This window comes from Nanorana parkeri, unplaced genomic scaffold, assembly GCF_000935625.1.
Source record: "Nanorana parkeri isolate BGI_ZX_2015 unplaced genomic scaffold, ASM93562v1 scaffold42, whole genome shotgun sequence".
Taxonomy (NCBI): domain Eukaryota; kingdom Metazoa; phylum Chordata; class Amphibia; order Anura; family Dicroglossidae; genus Nanorana; species Nanorana parkeri.
The window spans coordinates 2916436-2923082 of NW_017306310.1; the positions used below are offsets into that span (position 1 = coordinate 2916436).

At 39.1% G+C, this 6647-nt stretch overlaps 1 protein-coding gene across 1 annotated transcript in view; it reads right to left on the reverse strand.

The window, feature by feature from the left end:
* ACAN (aggrecan) overlaps positions 1 to 2248 on the reverse strand; it is a 93361-nt gene extending 91113 nt beyond the window's left edge. The window contains exon 1 of the mRNA XM_018571558.1: positions 2170 to 2248. The gene's annotated coding sequence lies outside the window, so the exon portion shown is untranslated. The remainder of the gene's footprint in view (positions 1 to 2169) is intronic.
* Positions 2249 to 6647: the final 4399 nt, after the last annotated feature.

Genomic DNA, 6647 nt, shown 5'->3' on the forward strand with positions numbered 1-6647 from the left:
TATATATATATATATATCTCCATCTATCTATCTATCTATCTATCTATCTATCTATCTATCCATATCCATCTATCTATCTATCTATCTATCTATCTATCTATCTATCTATCTATCTATCTATCTATCTATCTATCTATGTGTGTGTGTTACATAGGGATTTGAATGTATCCCAAGGTAATTTAATGAAAATGAATAGAACCTACATTGTAATTAATGGGTTACAAAGGTTCCATTCTTTCAAACTGTTAGATATTTGTCAGGTTGATACTGTTTTGCAGAAACTGAAGTGTGCAGACATTCCATAGATTACACTTTTTTTATCATCTTTATCTAGACAAGACATATTAATATATAACCAACCGAAAAGAGCAATGAAGATGTGCGGAGTGCGGTTTCCCATAGCAACTAATCAAAATGAATCTTTTATCAGTTCAGAATAGTCAAGACAATGAAAGACAATTGCTGCTTGGTCGGACTTTTGGCATTATTCATTCCCTAAACAAGCCTGTCACTCAGTTATTAAATCACGCTGATATATTTGATAAGACACATATATTGATATATTGTAAGAAATGAGGAGTGATTGTTATGTGCAATGCTATCGTCATATAGCCAGCCATATGGGTGAAATAAGTTAATAGAGAAAAACTGGGTTGGTTTACTAAATGAGTTGAGGACTCAACTTGTGTGAATATTCTATCTAATTATCCAATCATTTAATAAGCATTCGCACATGATTGGATATTCAACGTGATCAGAAATTTGCTTTTCACACAAATGGATAAGTGAAGTGAATATTCACAAATTTTCTGAGTGCAGATATTCTTAACTCACATTAATACCCATTTTACCCACGTGACTTTATAATAATTGCAGTGCACATAACTATCACTCCTCATTTCTAAAACCAAAAAACGCTGCCTCTATTACAAATAGATCAGTGTGAAGATTCTCGACTCCTTTAGAAAATCACCTTCAGTCCTTATATGGTATGTGAACATAATGGACATTTCATTGCTTTAGCTGCCCCCATAATGATTCCCATTATAGGCAATACCATCATTGTATCACTGCCACGCTTATTTGCCTCTGTAATGTATTCACAGGGGATGTCTATGAAATTGAACAGTTGCATGATGCCTGTGTTGGAGAATGGTCCCTTAATTTGGTCCACCCAAATAAGAGAACCATGAAAGCTCCTGTTTCCAGCAGAGGGATGGGGTCCAGCAGCCACGTTTGTGGATTTTGGCTGTGACCTCCCTTAGCTCAGAAGATGCTGTGGAGCTTACACATTGATTGCTATATACAGTAGGCACATTTATACCTTGGCCATGACAGTGAATAGACTGGCAAAGAGGCTGACACACATTCACTGCTAGTCAATCATTTCCACTGACTGTAGATGCAAAACACTATAAGATTTAGGACAGGTTAAACTTTGTATTGTGCACATCACTGCACTGTATATGGACAATGATTGTCTCCTCAATGAACTGCAGTCAATGTACAAGTATCGGGATGGTATGGGTCACATTGGTGATGCCCTGTTGATCGCCAGATAGTACATACAGGTAAATTGGGTAACCTGGGCAAATGTTAGTAGATGTTTAATAGATTCACTCATTCATACAATACACACACACATATTGTCAGGGATTCAGAACTGCTGCAAATACCATTCTCAGTTCAATATTTCCTTTTCCCATTCGCATGCTCTTGCAGCACTGTTTTTCACAGTGATTTTGTTTAAAAGACAGAAATTTCCAGCATGCTGGATTATATTCTGGACTGATCCCACATATTTTTAAGAATTCACCGCACTCTTCATAGCACTACACAAATATCCAATGGGATGAATGGATCTACTGCATTGCTAGAGGTTGGCCAGCAAACTCTAGCAATGAGTCATTCCCAAGTATGAATGAACTGTATTCATTCACATTCCTGTATTAGCCTGTGTATTTTAATGAACTAGCTAACACAGAATGTTGACTTAAAATCCATATTTTATATACTAGGACAGCATCTTTAATTATTTATACCCGGTACGAAGTTTGCATATTCCACAAAGTTTCCCCTGTAAATATGACTGCAATATCATTTTCTGTACCTTTTTTTCCCCGTGAAATAATGATTTCAATAACTGATAATATATAAATGTGACATTACCTTTAAAAGTTCAGTGCAGTATTTGAATAATCTATGTCCCATACACCTGGCATAAAACTTTTAGGCTTTGATAGATCTTTCTCACTGTTGTTGGCGGTCTCTTGTTTCCTTGTTGGGGAGGAAAAACATTCAATGACAGTTTTCTTAGTGATGTTCACCGGCCTCCAGATGTTCCCAGCCTTCCACCTTTTAGAATGCAAAAATCCCCTTTTTATGGTGTAGAGTGTCAGGCTCCTTGCAGGCAGTTGTGGCAGCAGCAGGAGAAGTAGCGAGGATGTAGTATAAGTATTGTGAGTGTGAAGGAAAGAATTTTTTTTCACAATCAGACCAAGTTTAGCAGGCTCTGACTTTGAGACTCCTCCTGTCAATTTTTTTTTTTTTCCGGATAACTCCTGGAAATGCCTGCTGATTACTAAGTATGCTGGACCCTCCTGCAAAGGTAAGTGAATGTCCAGTGGTGACAGCGTGGAGGCAGCGAGGTGAAAGAGAAGTAGGTGGGTTTTAGGGCAGTGGGTCCATGCTCCTGCCCCCTGGGGTGTCCCATCATTAGGATGATTGTATATAAGTGGATCCTAGCCATGAGTGGAGGTATACTGCTGCTGGACTAGAGAAAGAACAAAGTCACGTTAGTAAAAAGAAGACACAGAGACCAACTTTATTCCTACAGAGATGGGTTCAGTCAGGATTCTGTATGCTACTTCCCTCCAGGTGTTGTGGAACTAGAGATTCCAGCACAGCCGCCGACCTAATCCTGAACAAAATCTAGACATATGCTGTTCCATGAATTCAGGATTGCTTTAATAAAGCAAAGGGCAATAAAAGGGTAAAATATCCATAACAACCAGCAATCATTTTCATTGCCCTGACTGCTGATTCATGGTTGCTGTTGGTAATTGCACATCAGTGTTCTTTACAATGATATGAGTTTTAAATTCACTTTACAACATACTTTGGTCAATAGGATGAAATGTCATTATATCTTTGTAGTAAGCAGCACCTTAGGGAGCAATAACTTTTTTATTAACCCACGCAAATCAAATAGCAGGGTGCTGCAGCAGGTATAGTACATTTTCAGGGAACGCATTATATTCGTGTGTTAGCAGAGATCACAGATAATACCTTTAAGAAAGCATTGGTTCTATAGCATAGAAAAACTTGGAGTATACTTTGTAACAATTTTATAAAAGTGTTGTAACCCATAGCAACCAACTGGAACTTTTGGCAGTTTACTGCCGTAAAGAAAATTTGTTTGGAATATGAATACTGTATATATATCTATATACTGTATATGAGGAACATTTTAAGATCTTAATTTTCGTGCCATGATAAATACATATTTGGCTCCATTAGGATTCCTTGTATGACTTTGTTCATTACAAGGACTTTTTCTTTTCTTTTTTTAACTTTATAATTTTTCAGATTTTTTTTCCCCGTTTCATAAATAATATTCCACTTAAAATAAAGCCCACAGCTGATCGTAAACGAAGCCGTAATGAGAAATATATGGAAGTTTCCATTGCTGATCCTGACCTGCTTGTGAAAATGTTAGCTGTCTGCCTGTGTCTGACTTTGCCTGGAAAAGCAGCTTAGAGTGAAATCCTGATCTGCACCTTTCTTCTGTACAGTGACACAGAAAGCATTGAAGCCACTGGATCAGCATAACATCCAGGCAACTCACATTTTCAGTCCGCTTTTGCAACCTCCATGCTTCCCTGTAACTGTTTCTTTTAACAATTATATCTACTTGAAAAAGGCAGATTGCCTAAAGTAAAGCAAATAGTAATGATGTGTAAATTGTCAGTAACCTATAGCAACCAATCAGATTTCACAACTTATCAAGTTAGAATGGGTAATATAAAAAGCAATGGTTACTTAGTATAGGCTACAGCACTTTGTACATTGTCATGTAAAGAACAACTCGGGGTAAAGATTCTTTCCAAAAGTGAACTTTCACACTTTCCAAAGTGAACTTTCACTTTAGTAAATCAAACCCTACTTCAAGCAAAGTAAACCTCTTCTGGCTTGTTTAAAGCAGAACTCCGAGTAAAAATTTGTTTAACCCTTGCAGTGGGGCTACTCCCGCACTGTAAGGGTTAACCGCTCGTTTTTGCCTAGGGTCAAAAATAACAAAGTTATGGTCACCCAATCCTCTGATCCAGCCGTCTATGTCAGCGATCCTTCCTGCCTGTCTCCCCTGCTGCAGCGATGGTATGTCCATCTGCATCCTCACGTCCTATACACTGTGTCTAGAATGTAGCGTGGTAGGGACCTTAGAAGACTGCTGCTGCAGAGGGGGAGAGAGGCTCGAGGGACCATCTAAGAGCAAGCTGGCTCGGAGGATCGGGTGATCATAACTTTTTTATTTTTGACCCTAGGCAAAAACGAGCACCTCATCCCTGCAGTGGGGGAGTAGCCCCACTGCAAGGGTTTATAAAAAATGTTACCCAGAGTTCTGCTTTAAATAAACCAGAAGAGGTTTACTTCTGCTTGAAGTAGGGTTTGATTTAATAAGGTGGTAGAGACTGATCATCTACTAAAGTGAAAGTTCACTTTGGAAAGTGTCTGTCTTTTTTTGCAAAGTGAACAGTAATAATAAGGTGAACTTGTGTTCATTTAAAATACGTCATCTAGTGCGGGGAACTGAATAAAACAGCATTTTTACTAGCTCATGATTGACTGCTTTAAATGAACAAAGCTTCACCCTATTTTCTCAGCTCAGTGAGAATTTACCTCTAAAAGTGAAAAAATTTACTTTGCTAAGTGAACGGCTTATTTTCATGTAGATGAGTCGAGTCCCAGAGTCTCTCTTTGACATTACTTGGTTATCTCAAGAAAAATTCATAAGAGATTGATCCAATTCATCACCTCCTCATATGTATGGTGAAGGACTTCCAGTTCTCTCAGCATACACAGAGAGTAGGAGAAGGAGAGACAAGACGTAACTATTAACTTCAAGCAGAACCCCGGGTAAAAACTTTATTAATCCTTGCAGTGGGACTACCCCCTTACTAAAAGGATTAAGTGCTTATTTTTGTGGAAAAGTTCTAAAATAAAAAAGTTATACTCACCCAATGCTCTGAGCTGGCTTGCTCTCAGACCAGTCCCTGGAGCCTCCCCCCCCCCCCCTCTTTTCAAAGGTCTAAGGTCCCTGAGTCATAATGTTCTATAACAACCATGAACTTATATCAGAAGGGTACTCCTGATGGTACCCTGCAAAATAATAGCTGTCATCAGCGGCTGAAAAGCCGCTGTTGACAGCTATTAACAAAAAACCCGCCTTCCCCCCCGCCTGGCATCTGACAGGTTCTCCTGCCTTCTCCATGCCGGGATCTGCTTCTCCTCAGATCCCCACTGTTCTCCCCCGCCTGTATGAGCTGAGGCAGCGGGGATCTGTGGAGAAATGTAGCTCTGCAGGCGGCAGAGGGGATGTGGTGGAGGGAGCCGCTTGTCATCAGGATGGCTGAGCAGTGAGGAGAGAGGAGCTGCAGCCGAGGGGGGAGAAGAGCAGAGCCACTGTCATCCTGTCAGTTTCAGGATGACAGCGGCATTGTGTGTGGCCGAGCAGAGGATCACAGATATTTACCTATCCTCTGTGTGCAGAGCAAACGCTGGAGTGATCGCTGATCACTCCAGCTGTTTGTAGACAACTGGGGATGCATAGTACTATGGGTTCCCAGTTATGAATGAACATGAAGTGCTTTGCATCACTTCCTGTTCATTCATGAGTTTCTGAATGTATAGTAGTACTCAGTACAGAGGCTTCTATCCATTCATAACTGGGTGAGAGTAAATATTTACTATCTCCAGTTTGTGAATGAGTGGGAAGCCTCTGTATTGAGTGCTTTCCATTCATTCAGAACAGAGGCTGCAAAAAAAGAGATTGAGGACTCTGTGCCCTTAATTTCATTTTCTATTTCAAAAGGGAAATGTCAGGGGTATGTTTAGGCCCCTAATATTTCACCAAAGCCTCCCAGCAGTAAAATAATAATAACAATAACAACACAAAATAAAAAAAATAATAAAAAAAATAAATAAAATACAACATCCCCCCCACACACACATATTATACGCGTACAACAGCGTGCACCATATTATGGTGTATGCCCTGCACATGCACTTAGGTGCGTTGTTAGAACATATTGCAGTGCTTGATTTTTTCTTTTCAAAATAACATTAATTTAACTGTGACAGCGCAAGGCAAAGTGTTGTGATGCATTGCCATGCATTGTGATCTGCTGTGTTGCGAGTAAATGTACGCCTGTATCATTGTATCACAACACACGCACCAACACAGTGCACAAATGATTTTTAACATAAGTTGCTTATTTACAGTTTTTACAGGCGCAATGTAAAATTTTTAAGTAAATATTTGTTATTTATTAACTCAATACAGTTTTATCTTTTACATTTAGTCGGAAAGGTATTTTTTTTGTGCACTGATACTGATTTTAGTGTGCTTTTATCAATTTAATTGTGTA